General features: G+C 43.3%; 1 protein-coding gene and 1 pseudogene across 6 annotated transcripts in view; both read right to left on the bottom strand.

Annotated features, from left to right (window-relative positions):
- LOC115160873 (tyrosine-protein phosphatase non-receptor type 4) overlaps positions 1-2,986 on the bottom strand; it is a 102,690-nt gene extending 99,704 nt beyond the window's left edge. For 4 of the 6 annotated variants that reach the window (XM_029711364.1, XM_029711360.1, XM_029711361.1 and 1 more), the window contains exon 1: positions 2,559-2,985. The gene's annotated coding sequence lies outside the window, so the exon portion shown is untranslated. Of the gene's footprint in view, positions 1-2,558 lie in introns of all 6 variants that reach the window. The other 2 variants (XM_029711359.1, XM_029711363.1) reach the window with 1 other exon arrangement.
- A 2,370-nt stretch (positions 2,987-5,356) lies between these two features.
- Positions 5,357-11,722, bottom strand: LOC115161490 (transmembrane protein 177-like; annotated as a pseudogene).
- Between the last annotated feature and the right edge of the window lie 12,439 nt (positions 11,723-24,161).

Below are 24,161 nucleotides of genomic sequence, written 5' to 3'. Positions count from 1 at the left end.
TGTGAAGTGGAAACGTCTAGGAGCAACAACGGCTCAACCGCGAAATGGTAGACCACACAAGCTCACGGGACTGCCGAGTGCTGAAGTGCATAAATATTGTCTCACGACCGAGTTCCTAACTGACCCTGGAAGCAACATCAGCACAAGAACTATTCATCGGGAGCTTCATGAAATGGGTTTCCATGGCTGAGCAGCCCCACACAAGCCTAAGATCACCATGCGCAATGCCAAGCGTCGACTGGAGGGATGTAAACCTCGCCGCCATTGGACTCTGGAGCAGTGGAAACGCGTTCTCTGGAGTGATGAATCTAGCATTACCATCTGGCAGTCAGATGTCCGAATCTGGGTTTGGCAGATGCCAGGAAAACGCTACCTGCCCAATGCATAATGCCAACTGGAAAATTTGGTGGAGGAATAATGGTCTGATTTTCATGGCTTGGGCTAGGCCCCTTAGTTCCAGTGAAGGGAAATCTTAACGCTACAGCATACAATGACAATATCGACAATTCTGTGCTTTCAACTTTGTGGAAATCATTTAGGGAATTACGGCCACTCCCTATATCAGCATGATAATGACCCAGTGCACAAAGCGAGGTCCATACAGAATTGGTTTGGAACGCCGACTATGAGACAACATGAGCCCAACATCAGTGCCGACCTCACTAATGCTACTGTGGCTGAATGGAAGAAAGTCCGCACAGCAATGTTCCAACAACTAGTGGAAAGACTTCCCAGAAGAGTGGTGGCTGTTATAGCAGCAAGGGGGGGGAACCAACTCCATATTAATGCCCATGATTTTGGAATGAGATGTTTGACAAGCTGGTGTCCACATACTTTTGGTCGTGTAGTGTAGGTGTATAGTCACTTATCATAAAACAAACAAGGATGGCAATTGGATGCACATGCACAAAGAATATGGCGTTCCCATTGCAGTCGACAAATAAACATTAAAAAAAAAAATTTGTGAGAGCATAATAGGACTATGAATACGGCCTCTTTAGCTTTGTTACTGTCATCTCAGCAGTAGTCTACCTCATAGTAGATTAGCTAGCTGGGTCCAATCAATCTATGTGGCTTCACCAATGCTCATGTCAGCAGGTGCAGTCTATCCCAATTATTCCAGCACCTGAGCCCCTCTCTCCCAAAACCCCACCCACACTCCACTTCAAAATCAGGGATGCCTGGTTCAGGTGCACAACCCATTAAGCCAGGACTCTCTCCACAGGCCATTTCATCTTTACCAGCTGAGTCCCCTAAAACAGGTTTTATTCTAGTTTATACAGAGGCCTCTCTCCTGGCAAAGACAGGCACAGTCTCATAGGCATGAATCTGATTTCTTGCTGAATCCTGACATGGCCCTCTCCAGTAGGATTAGGCTATGTGAAGCAAAGTAGCTATCTATGGGGGCCATATTAGGTGAATGAAATGAGGACATGTGAAAGTGCAGAGGTCCTCTTCTGTCAAACCTGAAGCCGGTCATTCAACGTCCTAGTTGGTTTGATTGAATGAGATTTGGGGACCTGAGAAAGCCTACCAGCACAATTTGGAGACAAGAGTGGTGATGTAGGCTCAGTCCAACTAAACTCATTCAATAAAAAAAAACTGAATTGAGTTGATGTGGAATTCAAAGTGGAAGTATACACCCCAAAAACATTTTGTTTAATGCCATGACACCAAAAACGTGTAATTGAATTTGCTTTCCAGTAGTGAGTACGCAGGTTGAAATCAGTCCAGGTAGCTACTCTCGAACGATAGCCTTCCACCACCACGAATACGATGTCTGAGGATTACGTCATTGTTAAAGTTGACCACATTAGCTAAATGATTATGTCCAAATTCAGAAAACACAGATTAGTTACCGGTTTACTCACTTGAAAACAACCTTGAGTAATATCAGAGAAGGAAACCCTTGACTTAAAGTAATTCCTCCTCTTGTTTCAAAATGACCAGCAAGTTATAAGACTGATGCAGCTGTCAGTACATTCATATTGTGGGCCATGTACACTGTAACTGGATACCACCAATGATAATTTATAGGCTCTGTTTTAGGCTATTTCTGCAAGGGTTAACTTAACTGAGTAATTAAAATATACATATTTAGCTAATTGCCTACCTGCAACGTCCACAATTGGATTACTAAATACGGTTATCATATTTCTCCTTCCATCATCTGTCAAGCTTCAGAGTAGGCTTCCACACAGAAAAGTGTAGCTGAAATCTTGTGACTACCGTTACACTGAAATAGCAGTAGTGGATTCATGGAACAGCTTATTTCCAATAATAACTTAAAAGGCATAGCCTACATTGTTTAATGGACCTGAGTATGGGACAGTAAATGTTTTTTAACTAAGTAGTTACCAAAACAATGGTGTATTGGTTAGGTTTATGGAGAGCAAACGTCAGAGCAAACAGCTAGATAGCTCGTTAGCAATTTAGCTAGCTAGGTTACCTAAAGTTAGCACAACCAGCTAGCAAACTAGTTAGCTACAGTAGCTACGCTAGCAAGCTGCATTACTTTTCAGTAAAATTGTTGTTAAATAGTTGGTAAATTAGCTTACCGTCATAAACAGTTCCAGGGGCGTCCAGTTTTTAAGTAATTTGGTTTTCTTACAGCGGGAAATGAGTTTAGGGTGAGGAACTGAAAATCCAACTTCAGTTCACCCGCTGCCAACTCCGACAAAACCTCATCTTTATCACTGAGAGCCTTCAGCTTCATACACATTCAACTGCGGGCCCTCCTGGCTCAAATCTCGGACTAGCTCGGCAACGAATAATCCACACGCAAGACACAGCAACCATTGGCTACAGCGAACCAGCAGTCATTTCAGACCGAGTGAATGATATTTACAATTCCTTTGATTTGTAAATGCGATGGTATGAGCGACATAAATGTTGGGGGGGATTGGATTATTCGGTCTCTGACTTCTCAGCGGACTGCAGAGTCCGTCGTCAAAGCTCGCTCGCTGCAGCAGAGGCAACAGCATAGCAACGTTATGGCGCAATCTTCGCAGCGCCATCAGTGCACGGGGGTGGAGTCACAGGATAGGGAGGCGTGGTAGCGTGGTTTTCATTTGTGAAGTCGCGGGTGAGCAATCCTGCAATCTATATTTGTCATGCCATAGTAACTGGTATTTTGCCGGTTTTATAGAGCTACAAAATGTAGGTTAGTGTGGAGACTGCATTTGGCATCACGTTTGTACGTGTGGAGCAGAATAGTCATTAGGCGAGGAGTCATTAGTCATTTCCTCAAGTAATTTTTGCCACAGGATATTACATTTCCATTGTTGGTCAGAAATAGCCCACACTAGTTTATCATTGCCCTAAATTCAGGAAATACTTAGGTCCGTCAATGTGACTATAACAATACTACACCAGAATAGATTAGGCCTGACAATGGGACTGTAGATTACAATTTAAATATGGGCTGTGGCGACATCATGTGGTTAAAAAAACACTCCGTCTCCCAACTGTGTCCAATAATGTGAAGGGATGAGGAAAATGTATATTTTACTGACACTGGCAAAGTGGTATATTAAAGACTGAGAATACATTTAAAACAATAATCAATGAAAATTGAACTCCCGAGTGGCGCAGCGGTCTAAGGCACTGCATCTCAGTGCTAGAGGTGTCACGACAGACCCTGGTTCAATTCCAGGCTGTATCACAACCGGCCGTGATTGGGAGTCCCATAGAGCGGTGCACAATTGGCCCAGTGTTATCCGGGTTAGGGTTTGCCGGGGTAGGCTGTCATTGTAAATAAGAATTTGTCCTTACCTGACTTGCCTAGTTAAATAAAGGTGCAATAAAAATCGGAAGTATAAGGACATGAATAATGGGTCCTTATGGTATTGCTGACCCTGCTCATCCTTGATTAATTGAAGATTTTAGAGTTGACCAAATCTCTGGACACAGAAATATTATTTAGAGTGTCCGAGGGCTATTGCAAGAAACTACATACAATCATTTTCAGTTAATATCCATTATTTGTGTTTAGAATTTTTGGGGAGTTTGAAATTGTGATTCTTTGCTCAGGACAAGGGCATTTCCAGGCATAGAGCTGACATAGAAATTAATATTGAAAGTATTTAGAAAAGGGAAAATATTGGCTTTTGGAGTTATAAGATTCCCCTAAATATACATTTTAAGCTCAAATAATGCAACAAAATCAATTTGATCAACTATAAAAAAAAAAAAATGGTGTGTCCCTGTCAGACAAGGATTGTCCCAACTTTCAAGAACCTCAGCTAATTTCCTGCTATTCCAAACATTTTGCCATGAGGCTAAGAAAAATTTTGGGGGGGGTGTTGGGGTCCCCAACGCTCATGAGCTTTCATGCTGCGGAAGAGTGTGTGTTACGCCTATTGTCACAAATTACCCCATGTCATCTTCACCCAGGCTGAGGGTACCATTGGTGTTTACCCAGTAGAGTGCTGTAATTAGTTACAATTAATTATTTTCCGTTGCATAAAAAGATCAGGGGAGTTGTTTGTAATCACATACACAGAGCATTCGTATAACCCAGGAGAGCCTCACTATCAAGACTAAAAAGAAGCTGTCAATGCTGTGACTAGTGTGTATTTTGTTCTGGCTCAAAGATTTAGCCAGAAATAATGTGCCATTGAGATACATCTTTATTTGACAATGACAGTCTCTAGGTTCAGTTTTTCTCAACAAAAGCTGTCAAAGCGTTAATTACTTGTTTATTTTTTTGATACGTGTGCGATGTGATTAAAGTACTTTATTAAGTTGTCCATTTAATATGCAGACAACCTAAATGGCCACCAACTAAATGTGGAGATTCAATGCTGTATATTAATATCATTCTCGCCAAGCAACCAACTTTAAAAAGATTACTTTCTTTAAATCAAACAGATTCTTGATTCCCTTAATGCGCACCTCGCTCTATTTTTTCTTTGTTTTGGTTAAACATTCACAACACAGTTTCATCTTACACAAGGCAGCTGTACATGTTTAACATTATAACAGACTTTGTTAAATGTGGCTTTTTATGAAAACTTTTTATTGTACCTTGCCCTGATGTGTTTTACAACAGCACAAAAGTCCAGGTGCACATATAGACCACCTATCACATGTATAACATCCATTTTAGGCAAAGGTAAAATTGAGGTCACTGTTAAGAGGAAAGGAAGCATTCAAGTTTAGGGATGACTGCCATTATTCAGGCAATGTTACATGTGGTTGAAATTCACTTTTTCTTACTGTAAATGTGATTGCATAAATACTGCCTGTTTAAAAACTAGTACAAACAGCAGTGGGCTTCTAGTCACGTGTCAGACTTTACAAGTAACTCGCTGGAGGCCAAAGCTCACGTGATATTTGATTCTTTGTGCAGAAATTAGTGGGCTTCCAATGTCCATTTTAGGTCTTCTCTTCCTTGAGTAGACCCACAATGCCGTCCCTCCTGGAGGTGTAGGGAGCATGCTTCTAATGCCACTATGTTAACTACGCCCCTGAAGACCACAAGCCCAGTGTGTAGCCTGAAGATCTGCTTTATAGTCACCCTGTAGACCATCACCCCTGCCAAGCAGAACGGTGCTACAGCCGCATTCAGCACGAGTCCGCCCACCTCCAGACGAGCTACCTCCCGTGCCATGGCAAACTTCTGAGCCTCTGGAGAGAACACCAGCGCGTCCTTGAGAGCAGTGCCAATGTCACTGATCCACTCCACCTCCTTGCCATTGATGAGAATGGTGCTGTTGGTAATGCCAGCCGGGTCGTCTAGCGTGCTGTTAAAGTTGGCAGGGATGCCAATCTGGGCACCAGAGGGAAGCCAGGGCATGCCAGCCCCGACCGGGTGGAAGCCAAATGAGGCAAAGGCACTGTAGCCGCCTGGGGAGCCCACATCAGATTCCTACAGGACCTGCTGGAAGACGCTCTCCAGTTTGTCAGAGATGCTGGCTGGTTCTCCTTTGTTCCAGGCCTGGTACAGCTTCCTGTAAGTACTCGGGTGCGGCGGGGATACTTCTGTACCATCACAGCATACTTCAGAATGGAGACACCATGGCATCAGTTGGTTTGGTCGTTAGCTACGGACCTCAGAGGGATTGATCTGACGAGAAACAAAAATCAATATCAAACGCAAGAGGTTTGACCCGGCTGACTGGTGTATTAAAGTTAAAATAAGACCAAAAAAGTGTAGACCAACTCGTCTTATGAATACATCCTCTTTTTGATTCATGGCATTACACACCATGATGGTTTCATAAGGATGTACAGTATGAGGTCCGAGTCCCCATCCGGATCACCTCTGGACTTGGTATTATGAAATTGTCAATCATCTTGAGACAACAACACTGAGTGCATGGGTGGTAATATACTGTACCAGTTATTATTACTGACAGACAAATATTGATTAGTGTAGGAATGGGGATTCAGGCCCTGAGCTGTAATGATGTGCTCCTTGGAAGAGCTCAAAACGTGTCAAAATGCCTACGAACTGTTATTACATTTCAATGGTGTTGTTGGAGAATGCAGAAAATGCCATTTAAAAATATACCTGTGAGCAGCAATGAACGGGGTTCACAGGATGACAAAAAGGACACAAGATCAGTTGGATACCAAAGCAAGCTCTCTATCATGTAGGAACTATCTTCTTTATGTGCAATCATGAGTCTAAATACAACATCTGGAGTGAATATGATGTATGGTTCATGAGGAGACGATGATTTTGACCATTAGCGTTAAATATGCAAAGAATGAGTGGTTTATAGTTTCCTTGTTTTTTTTAGGTATCAATACCATATTCAGTGTGATTCATCTTAGGGACATCCATGATAGCGCTGATACGTTTTAACCTGTTATGGATAGGGGGCAGTATTTTCACGGCCGGATAAAAAAACTTACCCGATTTAATCTGATTATTACTCCTGCCCAGAAACTAGAATATGCATATAATTATTAGCTTTGGATAGAAAACACTCCAAAGTTTCTAAAACTGTTTGAATGGTGTCTGTGAGTATAACAGAACTCATATGGCAGGCCAAAACCTGAGAAGATTCCTTACAGGAAGTGCCCTCTCTGACCATTTCTTGGCCTTCTACACTCTCTTTATTGAAAACTGAGGATCTCTGCTGTAACGTGACACTTCCTACGGCTCCCATAGGCTCTCAGAAGGCGGCAAAACGGTGAATGATGCCTTTGGAGCCCCTGGCTGAAAAACAGTAGCGCATTTGGATAGTGGTCGATCAGAGAACAATGAGACTGGAGGCGCATGCACGAGGCGACACCATGTTTTTATTCTTTCATCTTTGAACGAAAACAACGACTCCCGGTCGGAATATTATCGCTTTTTTACGAGAAAAATCGCATAAAAATTGATTTTAAACAGCGTTTGACATGCTTCGAAGTACGGTGGATATAACTATGGATTATTTGGAACCAAACCAACATTTGTTATTAAAGTAGAAGTCCCGGGAGTGCATTCTGACGAAGAACAGCAAAGGTAATCCAATTTTTATTATAGTAAATCGGAGTTTGGTGAGTACCAAACTTGGTGGGTGTCAAAATAGCTAGCCATGATGGCCGGGCTATCTACTCAGAATATTGCAAAATGTGCTTTCACCGAAAAGCTATTTTAAAATCGGACATAGCGATTGCATAAAGGAGTTCTGTATCTATAATTCTTAAAATAATTGTTATGTTTTTTGTGAACGTTTATCGTGAGTAATTTAGTAAATTCACCGGAAGTGTTCGGTGGGAATGCTAGTTCTGAACGTCACATGCTAATGTAAAAAGCTGGTTTTTGATATAAATATGAACTTGATTGAACAAAACATGCATGTATTGTATAATATAATGTCCTAGGAGTGTCATCTGATGAAGATCATCAAAGGTTAGTGCTGCATTTAGCTGTGGTTTAGGTTTTTGTGACATTATATGCTAGCTTGAAAAATGGGTGTCTGATAATTTCTGGCTGGGTACTCTGCTGACATAATCTAATGTTTTGCTTTCCCTGTAAAGCCTTTTTGAAATCGGACAGTGTGGTTAGATAAAGGAGAGTCTTGACTTTAAAATGGTGTAAAATAATCATATGTTTGAAAAATTGAAGTTTTGGGATTTTTGAGGAATTTGTAATTCGCGCCACGCCTATCATTGGATATTGGAGCAGGTGTTCCGCTAGCGGAACGTCTAGATATAAGAGGTTTTAAGTTGATAGGCAACTGTGGAGTGGATTTAAAGTGGTTTGAATGTAAAATCTGATATTTGTAAATAACTCAGGCATATTTTTACCATCCCATAGCTTGTCTCAAACCAAGTTAAAACATCTACCATGGGCCTACATTTGACCCTATAATTCTTGAGAATAAGTATTTTAGCATATTATCGAAGTATAGTGTGCCCATTTTTGAATGCATCACCGTTATTTTCTTAAAGTCTTTTAGAACTATTGTGATGAATCCAAGACCAAATTTGGAGTGAATCTGACTTTGTCCATGAGAAGATTTTTTTTATTATTTTAAGCATTAGTGTTACATAGTCAAAAAAGTGAATTGTTAATAGTTTCCTTATTTTTTTTAAATACAATGGCCTGACTAAAGTGCTCAGTGACTTTCAACGTGGCACCGTCATAGGATGTCACCTTTCCAACAAGTCAGTTCTTCAAAATTCTGCCCTGCTAGAGCGGCCCTGGTCAACTGTAAGTGATGATATTGTGAAGTGGCAATGTCTGAGAGCAACAATGGCTCAGCCGCGAAGTGGTAGGCCACACAAACTCACAGAACGGGAACGCTGGGTACTGAAGCACGTAAATATGGTCTGTCCTCAGTTGCAACACTCACTATCGAGTTCCAAACTGCCTCTGGAAGCAACATCAGCACAAGAACTATTCGTCGGGAGCTTCATGAAATGGGTTTCCTTGGCCGAGCAGCCGCAGACGAGCCTAAGATCACCATGCGCAATGCCAAGCGTCGGCTGGTGGTGTTAAGCTTGGTGTGGAAGAACTTGACTGGCCTGCACAGAGCGCTGACCTCAACCCCATTGAACACCTTTGGGATGAATTGGAACGCTGACTGCGAGCCAGGCATAATCGCTCAAAGTCAGTGCCCGACCTCACTAATGCTCTTGTGGCTGAATGGAATCAAGTCCCCCCAGCAATGTTCAAACATCTAGTGGAAAGCCTTCCCAGAGGAGTGGAGGCTGTTATAGCAGCAAAGGGGGGGACCAACTCCATATTAATGCACATGATTTTGGAATTAGATGTTCAACAAGCAGGTGTCCACATCCTTTTGTGTTTGATGACCCTAAAAAGTTTCAAGTTGATAGGCCATTATGAAGTGGATTTACAAAGGATTTAAATTAACATGTACAATCTGATTTCCGTATTTATTAATAATTCAGTCATTTTAACCAATCTCTTAGCTTTTCTCAAACAAAGTTAAAATATGTACCATGGGCCTACATATATTAGGTATGAAGGTAAGACCCAGATGTAGACAATGTCGAATAAACAAATGGTTTAATAATCCGACAGGGGCAGGCAATAGACAGGTGAAGGCATGCAGGGGTCAAAAAACCAGAGGTGGGGCAACGGTACCGAATGGCAGGCAGGGTCAGGGTAGGTAGAGGTCAATAATCCAGAGGTGGGGCAAAGGTACAGGTCGGCAGGCAGGCTCAGGGTCAAGCAGAGTGGTCAGGTAGGCGGGCTCAGAGTCAGGATATGCAAGGGTCAAAACCAGGAGGGTGAGAAAAAGAGGCACTGGGAAAAGCAGGAGCTGAGGCAAAAATGCTGGTTGACTTGACAAACAAGACGAACTGACAACAGAGAACACAGGTATAAATACAATGGGGATAATGGGGAAGTTGTGTGACACCTAGAGGGGGTGGAGACATTCACAAAGACAGGTCAAACAGATCACGGTCAGACAGCACTGAGACAGCTGTGAGACATGGGCTTAATCCTAGACACATGGAAAGTAGGGTGAATATGGAGGGTACGGGGTAACAAAAGACGAACAGCAGTGGGGCTAATGACTCTAGAGGTGGGGGAATGGGCTGATAAACTGGGGGGACAGTTTGCGAGACTCCACCTGGAGGGGCAGATTCCGGGTGGAGAGCCATACCCTTTTCCAGGTATGGCGACAGTGGCGGATGAACATCTGGGCAGAGGGATTGCTGACTTCCTCCTCTTGCTCGGGGAAGAGCGGAGGCTGATATTGCTGACTTCCTCCTCTTGCTCGGGGAAGAGCGGAGGCTGATATCCCAAGGAACACTCGAAGGGCGGGAGACCCATGGCAGAGCAAGGAAGGTTGTTGCGGGCGTACTCAACCAATACCAGTTGCTGACTCCAGGTGGTAGGGTTGGCGGAGATTAAGCAGTGAAGAGTCGTCTCTAAATCCTGGTTGGCTCGCTCCGACTGGCCATTGGACTCGGGGTGGAATCTGCAGGACAGGCTGGTCGACGACCCAATGAGCATGCAGAATGCCTTCCAGAACCAAGACAAGAACAGCAGACCCCGGTCGGAGACCTTATCCACCGGGAGTCCGTGGATCCGGAAGACGTGCTGCACAATAAACTGGGCCAACTCCTTGGCAGAGGGTAGTTTGGGGAGAGGAATGAAGTGGGCGGCTTTGGAAAACCGGTCGACCACAGTCAGGATGGCAGTGTTGCCCTCAGACCGGGGGAGACCCGTTATGGGTCCAGGGATGCTGAGGGACAGGCAGTGGTTGGAGAAGACCTGCCGGAGCTTGCCGAGGAGTTTTGTTCTGTGCGCAGACTATGCAGGCGGCGACAAACGCGGCAACATCCGAAACCATAGTAGGCCACAAAAAGTGTTGTCACACGAAGGCCAGGGTCTGACGAGAGCCCGGGTGACAGGCAAGCCTGGAGTAATGGGCTGACTCCAGGCCCGCGGTGTGGACAGCATCAGGCACAAACATCCGGTTGTTTGGTCATCTGATGAAGATCAAAGGTTAGTGCTGCATTTAGCTGTCTTCTGGGTTTTTGTGACATTATATGCTAGCTTGAAAAATGGGTGTCTGATTATTTCTGGCTGGGTACTCTGCTGACATAATCTAATGTTTTGCTTTCGTTGTAAAGCCTTTTTGAAATCGGACAGTGTGGTTAGATTAACGAGAGTCTTGTCTTTAAAATGCTGTAAAATAGTAATATGTTTGAGAAATTGAAGTAATAGCATTTCTAAGGTATTTGAATATCGCGCCACAGGATTCAACTGGCTGTTACGTAGGTGGGACGATTTGATGCCACCAAGGTACCGGAACGCCCGGTCAGCGTCCAAGGACCACGTAAATGGAACCTTGGTAGTGGTGAGTGCAGACAGGGGGGAGGCCAGGGTGCTGTAACCCCGGATAAAGCGGCAATAAAAGTTGCCGTACACCAGGAAGCGTTGCAGCTGCACCCTGGACGTAGGCTGAGGCCAATCCACCACCGCTCTCACCTTCTCGGGATCCATCTGGACACTCCCAGCAGAGATGATGTAGCCCAGAAAGGGAATGGTGGAGCGATGGAACTCGCACTTTTCCGCCTTAACAAACAACTGGTTCTCCAGAAGGCACTGGAGAACCTGTCGGGTGTGAAGCACGTATTCTTGGGGGGAGCAGGAGAAGACGAGGATGTCATCAATGTAGACAAAGACGAACCGGTTCAACATGTCGCGGAGAACATCATTCATCAGAGCCTGGAACACGGCAGGGGCGTTAGTGAGGCCAAAGGGCATGACCAGATATTCGTAGTGGCCGCTGGCCATGTTGAAGGCGGTCTTCCACTCGTCCCCCTCTCATATCCGCACCAGGTGGTAGGCATTTTGTAGATCCAGCTTGGAGAAAACAGTGGCCCCCTAGAGCGGCTCGAAGGCCGTGGAAATGAGTGGTAGCGGATAACGGTTCTTCACAGTAATGTCATTGTGTCCCCGGTAATCAATGCACGGGCGCAGGGTCTTGTCCTTTTTGTCCATGAAGAAGAACCCTGCGCCAGTGGGAGAGGAAAAGAGACGGATAGATCCTATAGCTAGGGCATCCCCAATGTAGGTCTCCATAGCCTGGGTCTCTGGTTCCGACAGCGAGTACAGATGTCCCTGGGGCGGTGTGGTGCTAGGGAGAAGGTCAATCCCGCAGTCATAGGGGCGGTGCGGCGGAAGGGAAGTGGCCCGGGACTTGCCCGAACACCTCCCGGAGGTTCTGGTACTCATTGGGAATGACGGAGAGGTCCGGAGCAACTTCCAAGCCCCCAGAAAGATGTCCCGGGGCAGGTTGTGCCGACTACAGACAATGGGTGTGGCAGAATGGACTCCAGCCCATGATAGCACCCGTAGCCCAGTTGATGATGTGATTGTGTCGCTGGAGCCAGGAGAATCCCAAAACCATGGGAATGTTTAGACAGGTCAAGGCATGCAGGGGTCAGTAAAACAGAGCTGGGGCAACGGTACCGGGGACTTGATGAGCAGGAATTGAATGGTCTCGCTGTGATTCCCTGACACACGTAGGTTGATGGGAGTGGTGTTATGGGTGACCCGACCTATAGAGTGCCCGTCCAGTGCTCTAACATCCATGGGAATGGAGAGGTGCTGAGTGGGGATGTTCAGCTCGGAAGCCAGTGTGGCATCCAAAAAGCTCTCATCGGCCCCAGTGTCAATGAGGATCCGGAGAGATTTGGACTGTGTTCCCCACAGCAGAATGACATAAAAAGAGGTGCGAGTAAGGGAAGCAGAAAAGTTCTCCCTATTGCCCACCAGAGTACTCGCTCCTACCGGTGAGCCTGGTCAAAATGAACAGAAGTCGCTCAATACAGACAGCTCCTTGTGTTGATCCTGTGTTGCCTTTCCACTGGTGACAGCCCAGCTCTGCCTCGTTGCATAGGCTCGGGAAACAGTGCCTCAGCCGTCTTCGGTGACTCTCGAGGAAGGTCGGAAAACCTCGGGTGCTCTCGTCAAAGGGACTGTCGGGGACTTCCCGGGATGACTCGGAGGAGAGGTGGAATCCCTGGACGTGTGAGCGAAATCGAATTTCCTTTCCATCCGTCATTCCCGCAATCGCCCATCGATGTGGCTGGTCAAAGCGATGAGGGAGTCAAGATCCGTGGGTAACTCCCGAAACGGCGTGCAGGAACATGTCGAACAGTGCTTCCTGGTTCCACGCACTCTCCGCTGCCAACGGGCGGAAATCCACCACATAGTCGGCCACCCTGCCGGAGCTGGATTGGCTTCTGGGCAGCATCTCTCCCAGAGAACGTGGCATCAAAAACCTTCCTAAATGAACATGTACAATATGATTTCCTTATTTATTAATAATTCAGTCATCTTAACCAATCTCTTAGCTTTTCTCAAATGAAGTTAAAATATGTACCATGGGCCTACATATATCAGGTATGAAGGTAAGACCCAGATGCAGACAATGTCGAATAAACAATGGTTTAATAATCCAACAGGGACAGGCAATAGACAGGTCAAGGCATGCAGGGGTCAGTAAAACAGAGGTGGGGCAACGGTACCGGATGGCAGGCAGGCTCAGGGTAGGCAGAGGTCAATAATCCAGAGGTGGGGCAAAGGTACAGGTTGGCAGGCAGGCTCAGGGTCAAGCAGAGTAGTCAGGACAGGCAAGGGTCAAAACCAGGAGGGCGAGAAAAAGAGACACTGGGAAAAGCAGGAGTTAAGGCAAAAATGCTGGTTGACTTGACAAACAAGACGAACTGGCAACAGACAAACAGAGAACACAGGTATAAGTACACAGGGGATAATGGGGAAGATGAACGACACCTAGAGGGGGGTGGAGACAATCATAAAGACGGGTGAAACAGATCAGGGTGTGACAACATACAACATTTGTTCAGAAGTTTTTCAACATTTTTTAAAAATTTCCACGATGAAGGAACATATATCTTATGGGTCCTTGAGGCAAATTTGTTCAGCATGCAGAAAGACAACCACATAAAACGTTTCAAATCGTTAAGTCAAATGGAGAGGTGGATATGAGGGTTTAAGTGAGACGGCTTATAACAAGCCACCTATAGGCCAATCAGTGCCATTATTTTTGACCAAGTTACTCATGGCCTCTATACTTGACCAATCTATGCTTGAGTTATTTGACCAAATCTAAAAATAACAATAGGTTTCACCCTAATGAGTAGGATAGACACTACTCTGTCATTAGGTGGATGTGATATAATGAAAATACATTACTTAGTACAAGTTGAAAATCTGGGAAAATGGGTTTGTTGTGTGACAGATTAGTTGCATGATACCCTTCTATGTCTGACGTTTTCGAAAAAAGAGATCACATACCAAAATGTTACAGAAACAAATTGGCCTCACAAGTCCTCAACTGGCAGCTTCATTAAATAGTACCTGCAGAACACCAGTCTCAACGTCAACAGTGAAGATGCGACTCCAGGATGTTGGCCTTCTAGGCAGAGTTCCTCTGTCCAGTGTCTGTGTTCTTTTGCCCATCTTAATCTTTTATTTTTATCGGCCAGTCTGAGATATTGCTATTTATTTGCAACTCTGCCTAGAAGGCCAGCATCCGGAGTCGCCTCTTCACTGTTGATGTTGAGACTGGTGTTTTGCGGGCACTATTTAATGAAGCTGCCAGTTGAGGACTTGTGAGGCGTCTGTTTCTCAAACTAGACACTCTAATGTACTTCTCTTCTTGCTCAGTTGTGCACCGACCGGGGCATCCCACTCCTCTTTCTATTCGGGTTAGCGCCAATTTGTGCTGTTCTGTGAAGGGAGTAGTACACAGTGTTGAACAATATCTTCAGTTTCTTGGCAATTTCTTGCATGGAATAGCCTTAACTTCTCATAACAAGAATAGACTGACGAGTTTCAGAAGAAAGTTATTTGTTTCTAGCCATTTTGAGCCTGGAATCAAACCCACAAATGCTGATGCTCCAGATACTCAACTAGTCTAAAGAAGGCCAGTTTTATTGCTTCTTTAATCAGGACAACAGTTTTCAGCTGTGCTAACATAATTGCAAAAGGGTTTTCAAATGATCAATTAGCCTTTTAAAATGATAAACTTGGATTAGCTAACACAACGTGCCATTGGAACACAGGAATGATGGTTGCTGATAATGGGGCTCTGTACGCCTACGTAGATATTCCATAAAAATCTGCCGTTTCCAGCTACAATTGTCATTTATAACATTAACAGTGTCTACACTGTATTTCTGATCAATTTGATATTCTTTTAATGGACAAACAAATGTGCTTTTCTTTAAAAAACAAGGACATTTCTAAGTGACCCCAAACTTTTGAAGGGTAGTGTATCTACACAAAAAGAGCAAGAGGCTAATTCACTCCAAGAGAGAAAGCGCCTCTGTCTCCATGGCAACTGGCACCCTCAGCAATGTGGGAATCTCCCGTCCCTTGAAAAGGGAACTGTCAAAAGAGGCAGGTTACCCATTCCCATTAAGCATGCTGGTATTAGACTGTTTTTTGTGTTCCTCACACAAAGGTCTCTAGATCTTTGCCTTGGTCTTTGCCCCAGTGGTCTTAAGACCAGAGCTCTACATTACAGCCTCTTTCTAGTCTACCAGGCCAACATCAATATGGACACCAGATCACCTTAAGACCACATCTTTCTCATAATCCCCTTTTCATTAAACTGAGCGAGGTCACTAGGCAACAGGGAACACATGCGAGCGGGGCAGATGGAGTAAGATGTATTTTAATCAGTGGGGGCTGCTGAGGGGTGGACGGCTCATAATAATGGCTGGAATGGAGTCAATGGAGTGGTATCAACCATATGGAAACCACGTCTTTGATGTGTATGATACCATTTCATTGACTCCATTCCAGACATTATTATGAGCTGTCCTCCCCTCAGCAGCCTCCACTGATTTTAATGATTGGCGAAAGAAGCTCTGGCTGCCACGGTGACAAATGTCAAGGATGTTAAATGGTGTTATTGTGAAGTGTGTCAAATTCAGGGTGTCAAATGGAGATTAGAATTTTCCAGGGGAGGCTAGTGGTAACCTTTGGAGCTCTCCCTAATTTGACTATGGATTTTCTGTATCTATTAAGCCTTTACTTTTCAGTTGGATGTTTGTAGCCTACATCAAAAGGTCAAAACACCAGTAGATGGAAAGCTTTTGACTAATCTAAATCCTGCTGCAAATGATCTGACTAATCATTTAATGCAATCGAGAAATATTATGCACACCAATGTATGTAGAATGCTTACAGGTGTTGGGAAAGTTACTGAACATCATGGGTTATTATGGGTCTAACTTGAAACACAAACCAATCAATAAAATATCGAGAAGCCCCTGACTGCAGTGTGCGGTTCGGTGCCGGACTCAATGTGGGCGGAGTCAAATGCGTTTAACCCGAACCCTTCCCGTCTCCTTCAAGGTCACCCAAGTTGAGGTTCACGTCGAAGGTATCAACGTCAACGAAAGCGAATCTTAATCGAACCTAACCTACATGGATAAAAATATTAACCATGGAAGTGAGGCGGTCATTATGCATAATGTGCTTTGTAATATTCATGCTATACTAGTGCAGTGGTATTTTTTTTATATAACCAACTACCGGACCGATGTTAGCGTAATGTTAATTAGCACCCATTTGCACGTGAGCTAGCTAATTAGCAATAGCACCCTTTTGCACATGGGCTAGCAAATTGCTTACAATTAATCTTATTTGGTGTCACGCCCTGACCTTAGAGAGTCTGTTTTATTCTCCATTTGGTTAGGTCAGGGTGTGACTTGGGTGGGCATATCTATGTTTATTTTTCTTTGTTGGCCTAGTATGGTTCCCAATCAGAGGCAGCTGTTTATCGTTGTCTCTGATTGGGGATCATACTTAGGCAGCCCTTTTTCCCACCTGAGATTGTGGGATCTTGTTTTTGCATTGTGCTGTCTAGCCCTGCAGAACGTTACGGTCGGTTTTGTGGTTTGTTGGTGTTCATCTAATAAAGTAAGATTTACATTTTAGTCATTTAGCAGATGGTCTTATCCAGAGCGACTTACAGTAGTGAATGCATACATTTCATTCATTTTTTCTCCGTACTGGTCCCCCGTGGGAATCGAACCCACAACCCTGGCATTGCAAACAACATGCTCTACCAACAGGTGCAGCGCTTACCACGCTGCACCTTGGTCTCATTCTTCAATCGACGGATGTAACATTTGGACAAATTTGCCTTCATGAGCAGTAAGCCTTGGTTTACATGTACAGTTATGTAATCAATTTGATTGTTGATTTTCTGTGTTTCTTCAATGTATGCCTTGTTGTATTTGGCTGGCTCTAAATGTGTATCGTTGATGCCGACGGCCATTCCCTAAGTTACACATAGCGAGTCTACACAGCCTACACATAGTATATACAATAATGAAATTAAATGCCTATTGCATAAAATAAGCCTTTCTAATTATCATGCCTTTTATGTCTATGCTTATTTTCTTTGATGTATAGAGACACAGTGTGTTATTGGAGAGTGAGAGTCCCAAAATGTAAAAATGCAGCAGCAGTCAACTTCATCACTGCCCCTTCTGCACATATAAGGCTGAACAATATGGTCAACAACCACATCAAAGGTGATGCTTCAGTGAGGCACAGAAGTAATATTTATTTCTTTGTTTATTGAATATATTTGACATTCACATTTTTTGATTTGCCCTATTTTTTTCAGGTACGTCAGTGTAATGTAATTTTATAACTTGTTACTTTACTGTTATTCCTCTCTTTCATAGTTCACAATCATAAAGTGTGGCTTCAGTTGTAGAAATGTGACACACTTTCATTGTTATTGCACGGCAACAATAATCAACAGAGCACAGTTTCTGAAGCACCTGACATACCATCAGCATCCAGTGGCCCCTCAAGGGCACCCAGAGGCCCTTAAACAGTCCCTAGAGGCCCCTCGAGCACCCAGATGTCCCTCAAGAGCACCCAGAGGCCCTTAAAGAACCAACCTGTAGCATCCACTGCATTCCATATACCTCAGATACGGCTCCCTAAATCACCTGGTCCCAACATACATGGCAACTCAAGAAAAGTCATTGTAACTTGTCCACACTGCAAACTGAAGTTAAATAAGAAAAACTTCAAAACACATTTATGAAGAAAGCATACACATTGCTTTGAAATGGTGTCCAAGGAAAGATTTTTGGCATGTGAGCGCATTAATGTGAGAAATGGTGTGTTTGCAGTCAAATACATTTCCTGGTCCAGCAACAACCATACATGTGAAAAATACTTGGGGACACACACAGAAATTGATGTGAGGTTGACCAATGTTGTCCTAATACTGATTTTGCTTTAACGTGTAGGATGCTTCCTTTTGAATGTCAGCATATACGTTCCTTATTGTACTGCCCACGTGCAGGCAACACAACAGTGACTTTGACAGAGGAGGCCTTGGTGACTGGTCGAGAATAAATGGTTTAGTGAGGAGCGCAAGGCGTCAACACGAGGCAGATACCGAGGGTGTGCCCCTGTCTGTCCAGCTGACTGTTGGTGGACCATCGACAAAAATTCGCACTTTGGTGTACGAGCCGAAAATGTCTTATTATAGTAGGCTTGGAAGGGTTGTGACAGCTTATGATAGTAAGCAGAACAGCTGGCTTTGTCCTTGTTCAAAAGCAAGGCATTCTCGCATACATAAAGCAATTGGTAAATGGCACCTCTTTGTAACAAAAAGGCAACTGTTTAGTAGGGTGAAAACCACAGAAGAGAGAAACCTTTCACCACAGCACACCACAGAACAGGATACAAGTGAAGCGAAAGAGGAGAATCATCCACCAAGTGATAAAGGTGTAGCACGGATGATGAACTACCTCATGGCAAATAAAAAACGACCTGCTGAACTCCCCCAGGCTGTCATACAGCAGTCAAGAGATGGAAAGATATCGAGTGGCTTTCCGAAGCACCTGATCCCAAAAGAGGCCAGATGCAAGGAGTGTGATTACTATTCAGTGACCCTCTACTGATCACTGCAAAAGGGAGAATTCTGACGACCACAAGTGTAGTTGAAGGTCAGTAATACCATAGTTCTTTCATTGATTCTAGCTTCTAACATCCTCATGATCAAACAGTACATGATTCCCACATACAATGAAAAATAGAAGAAAAAATTATATTAGTCTCAAAAGGCATGCATTTAATATTTAACACCTTTTGGTTGAATTTTCTTTTTAGGCATATCAACCTACAGAAGGTCATGCCTGAACTGTGGCATGATCTACAGGTACCAGGAGTGGGAGGATGGTGTCCACAACTTTGATGACCACATAATCCTGTCTCTGCACCTATGCCTGATGATAAGGAATGCATTACAGGTGAGAACATATAGTTCTGAAAATATGTTGTGCTTACTGAAATACTTAGGCTACTATAAAGTTGAAAATTAGAGCTCTCAGTTCATGTTTTCCTTCTTAATAGCCTACTCACCCTCTCATGCCAAATACTATCAAACAGATCATTTGAATGACTTACTGAGTAGTTCTAGATATCACTGAAAACCCCTTAGTAATAGTGGCTTTTGTTTGCATGGTGGTATTGTGAAAGTGGGGTATAATTTGATTTGATCACCCAATGAGGCACTACTCTTAATATTTATTCTTCCTTTTTCTTCAAGGAAGCAGATGTTTTTCTGCCAAACATTTAAAGGCACCGTTTCCCTCCCTAGTGTAATTGGGATGCACGGGGAAGACCGCATTACAACCCTTAAAGAACTACGGTGAAGAGTGGATGAAGAGGAAAATATTCTCCTCAAGGAACCATTCATGTTCTTGTTCCAGTTAGAGAGATTATGAGATGTTCTATGTGGAGGCAGTTGACATCAAGAAAATGACTGTCTGCCTCTTTTGAGGCGCAGGAGTGAAGACATTTTTGAGGAGTGGTCAAACCTTGTTTTTGTCTGCTGTGTTAATTGTTTCAGTTGTTAATTGTGTTATGTTATTTAGTAAAGATGACGTAGAAGTCACCCGAGTCTCTGATCTCTTTACAGTATGTCAGTATGTCTATATGGTATAGTCTGTCTCCATTCTCATGAGGAAAGTAAATAGCATTATAAATCAGGATAGGTAGTAACTGTATATATATGCTCAATGAAATAATATAATTGCCAAGTTATAACATTTGTCAACACAATTTTAACAGTACATGACATACGTAACAAGTCTGTTGTTCACTGGAACAATATCAGTAGCTTGTCTGAAATATAGCATGAAGCAAAAAGTGTTACAACACATGTGCTGGTACCACTTTATATAATATTTCTTACGATCTTCAAAAATGAAATACGTTTGTATTCAACGTGTGCCTTGCACAAACGTGTGTGTTTGTATTCAGTGTGTGACTGTCAAACCTCAGATGGACAAAAAAAACACTGGTGGGCAGGGTCAAATGTGAGTGGAGTCAAACGTTTGACTCTGCCCACATTGAGCCCCTCCCCGAACTGCCCACTGCAGTCAGGGGCACTTGAAAATATCACCTAAATAAAGCATGATTTGTCCAAAGGGTCATGTTGTTAAAATCAACACAATTTTGTAAGTTAGCACAGTCTCAGAAATATGTCTCTCACACACACGTATGTCAAATTTAAATCAATAATCAAATTAAGATCACCTCTTGCTTCATCGGTTGAGCAATCAATCAGTTTGAGTGAAGATCAATCGGTCAATCTAGTGCCCTTTGAACATGATTGCCTCCAAATAATTTACAAAAGCGAAGTCTATAGTGTACTCCATTCGTTAAACAGGGGAACCATTCTTTAAGGTTTCCAAGACCTCTTTAGTCTCTGTCTTTTCATGATTTTGTCCCGGACATGGGTTCCCAGTATCAGAGCTGTCCGAGGGACCATTGTTTATGTTTTGTATTCATTTTCCAAAATGTTTTTATGACCAAAATCTCTTTCGAGGATAGAGAAGGGTGTAGTATCCTGCTATTATACACTGAGTGTACAAAACATTAAAACACCTGCTCTTTCCATGACATAGACTGACCAGGTGAATCCAGCTGAAAGCTATGATCCCTTATTGATGTCACCTGATAAATCCACTTCAACCAGTGTAGATGAAATGGGAGGAGACAGGTTAAAGAATGTTTTTTAAGCCTTGAGACAATTGAGACATGGATTGTGTGTATGTGTGCCATTCAGAGGGTGAATGGGGAAGAGAAAAGATTGTGCCAGGCACACCGGTTTGTGTCAAGAACTGCAACACTGCTGGGTTTTTCGGTTTCCCGTTTTTCAAGAATGGTCTGTCACCCGAAGGACATCCAGCCAACTTGACACAACTGTGGGAAGTGTTGGAGTCAACATGGACCAGCATCCCTGTGGAACGCTTTCAACACCTTAAAGAGTCCATGCCCTGACGAATTGAGGCTGTTCTGAGGGCAAAAGGAAGACATTATGAAGGTGTTCTTAATGTTTTGTACACTCAGTGTATCTACTCATAATTACATAAGAATAAAGGGGAATGGCAGTTTACTGGAAAACAGTAAGTGTTGAATAGATCATTTGTTTCCGGTACGCCTGACAAGCACTAACGCAATTCACCATGCTGAGGGAAGGGAGGAGAGGCTTGAGTGAGCCCCCCCCCTCACACTTAACTAAAGAACATCAATATGAGATGTTCCAGGAACTGCTGCACACAGCAAGAGAAGGAGAGAGAGAGCTGTCTATTTCATTTCATGCCTATTAGCCACTGTAACGAGTCATGTAAAAGGCAGTAACAGCATCTAATGTATGACTTATTTATGAAGCCAATCCTGATATCAAGCAGCACAGCACCCCTTCCACATCAGATTATTCACAATCACATCGATCCTATCGCTGCCACCTTCCCTGCCACAGGTCTGCACCCCACCATTAATAACCACTTAATGGTACAAATCTGTGTGTGTGTGTGTGTGTGTGTGTGTGCGTGCGTGTGTGTTTTACAGTTGAGCCCTAAGAAGATGAAGCTCCATGGACTTTTAAGATAAAAATTCATAAAATATATTTTCAGTGATTTCTCTTTGATGACCAGCTCATGTTGGCCTACTCTGAGAAAAGCATGTTTGTAAACATGACAATATCTGACCATATCTATTGTGATATTGGTGTATGTTTTTTGATGTAAGAAACAATTACTGCAATTTCAACAGCTCTAAAATCGAAGATCAACTAACATAAATTCACACCACTCAACAGAATTGTGAATAAAATATAGTATGTGTTACAGTGTGAACAGTGGCAGGAACATCATCTGATCTCCAATCAGCATTCCCAAGGTTTAGGGTGCTTATGTTCCCACATCTTGTTCGCCTCGGGCTTTGTTTGTTTTTCATGTAGTGGACACAATATAAAACAATGCAGGGGGTGAGATTGTAATTGCTCAGCCTAGGCAGATGAATATGGTACACAGAGGAACACAAGAGTGGCTGTCCTCATGGTAGAACAGACCCATATCTAGCTAGCCTTGCTCGCTTTCTCTCTCAAGGAGAAAGGGACCACTCTGTATGTATCTTTAGAATCAGTATACACTGAACAAAAATAGAAACGCAACATGTAAAGTGTTGGTTCCATGTTTCATGAGCTGAAATAAAAGATCCCCAAACTGTTCCATACTCAGAAAAAGCTTATTTCTCTCAAATTTTGTGCACAAATTTGTTTACCTCCCTGTAAGTGAGCATTTCTCCTTTGCCAAGATAATCCATCCACCTGACAGGTGTGGCATATCAAGAAGTTGATTAAACAGAATGATAATTACACAGGTGGACCTTGTGCTGGGGACAATAAAAGGCCACCCTAAAAATGTTATGTGCAGTTTTTTCACACAACACAATGCCACAGATGTCTCAAGTTTTGAGTGAGCATGCATTTGGCATGCTGACTGCCGGAATGTCCACCAGAGTTGTTGCCAGAGAATTTAATGTTAATTTCTCTACCATAAGCCGCATCCAATATCGTTTTAGAGAATGGCTCCTAAGTGGGTGGGCCTATGCTCTCCCAGGCTCTCCCAGGCCCACACACACACACACACACACACACACACACACACACACACACACACACACACACACACACACACGCACACTCTTGATTAATCTGATCCTATCACCTGACCTCTATTTTAGCTGAAACCCAGTTTTTGTCAAGCAGGCTATTTAGGCTAAAAGGCTATTTTGCCTTTTAAATAGGAAGTATACAAACACCTTTATACATTTCGGTCCCGTGTGGCTCAGTTGGTAGAGCATAGTGTTTGCAATGCCAGGGTTGTGGGTTTGATTCCCACGGAGGATGAGTACAGAGAAAAAATGTATGAAATGTATGCATTCACTACTGTAAGTTGCTCTGGATAAGAGCGTCTGCTAAATGACTAAAATGTAAATGTATTTCATGTGATGCATTATGAGATATCTTTAGTTGAGCAATAGGCTATAATTCATGAATTTAGCGATGGGTGCACCATATAAATAGAATGAATTAGACTACTGATTGTAATTGCCACTAATCAAGTCTCATGGTCAATAAAATAATTACAAAAGCTATATTGATGTTCATTCGAAATATCCTACTCAGAGACGCCACCTTAGAATTTAGACCAGGGATGGGTAACTTTGATGGGGTGGGGGCCACAAAAAAATCTTAACTCATCATGAGGGGTGGCAGTGGCTCGCATCCGTACATACCCTAGCCCTAAGAGAAACCTGCTCGCCGGTCTGCGTACCCACATCCGTACATACCCTAGCCCTAAGAGAAACCTGCTCGCCGGTCTGCGTACCCACATCCGTACATACCCTAGCCCTAAGAGAAACCTGCGAGTAAAACATGTTAGCGGCCCACCTCTTGACAGTGGAGAGAACCTTTTTTAGTTTTAAAGTTAATTTCATGCAATTCTACACATTTTGACTTGTGTTGGAGAGAAGATTTAGTAATTTTATTACTGAGAGAAGATTTTGTAGTTTAGAACTAATTTCAAATAATTACAATTTTTTCCATGGGGCAGAGACAAACATTTTGGGGCTACAAAAAGGGCCCATTCCTGATTTAGACAAAAGTATGTCTTTAAACCAGTCTGGGGGGGCGTCGACAAAACGGAACAGTCCACTTTCTTAAAAAGGGGCATTCCAAAAAACAAATCAACTGATTTTGGCATTAAAAAAAAAGAAGTATATTCTTGTGAAGGCTTAAATGATTTTACATGTAGACTACATTTTTATATCAGTCATGACATGATGAAGAAGGAAAACATTTTTAACC

The sequence above is a fragment of the Salmo trutta genome, chromosome 24 (genome assembly GCF_901001165.1).
Source record: "Salmo trutta chromosome 24, fSalTru1.1, whole genome shotgun sequence".
Classification (NCBI taxonomy): domain Eukaryota; kingdom Metazoa; phylum Chordata; class Actinopteri; order Salmoniformes; family Salmonidae; genus Salmo; species Salmo trutta.
The sequence above is the reverse complement of the archived record's forward strand: the minus strand, read 5'-3'. Positions and strand labels throughout refer to the sequence as shown.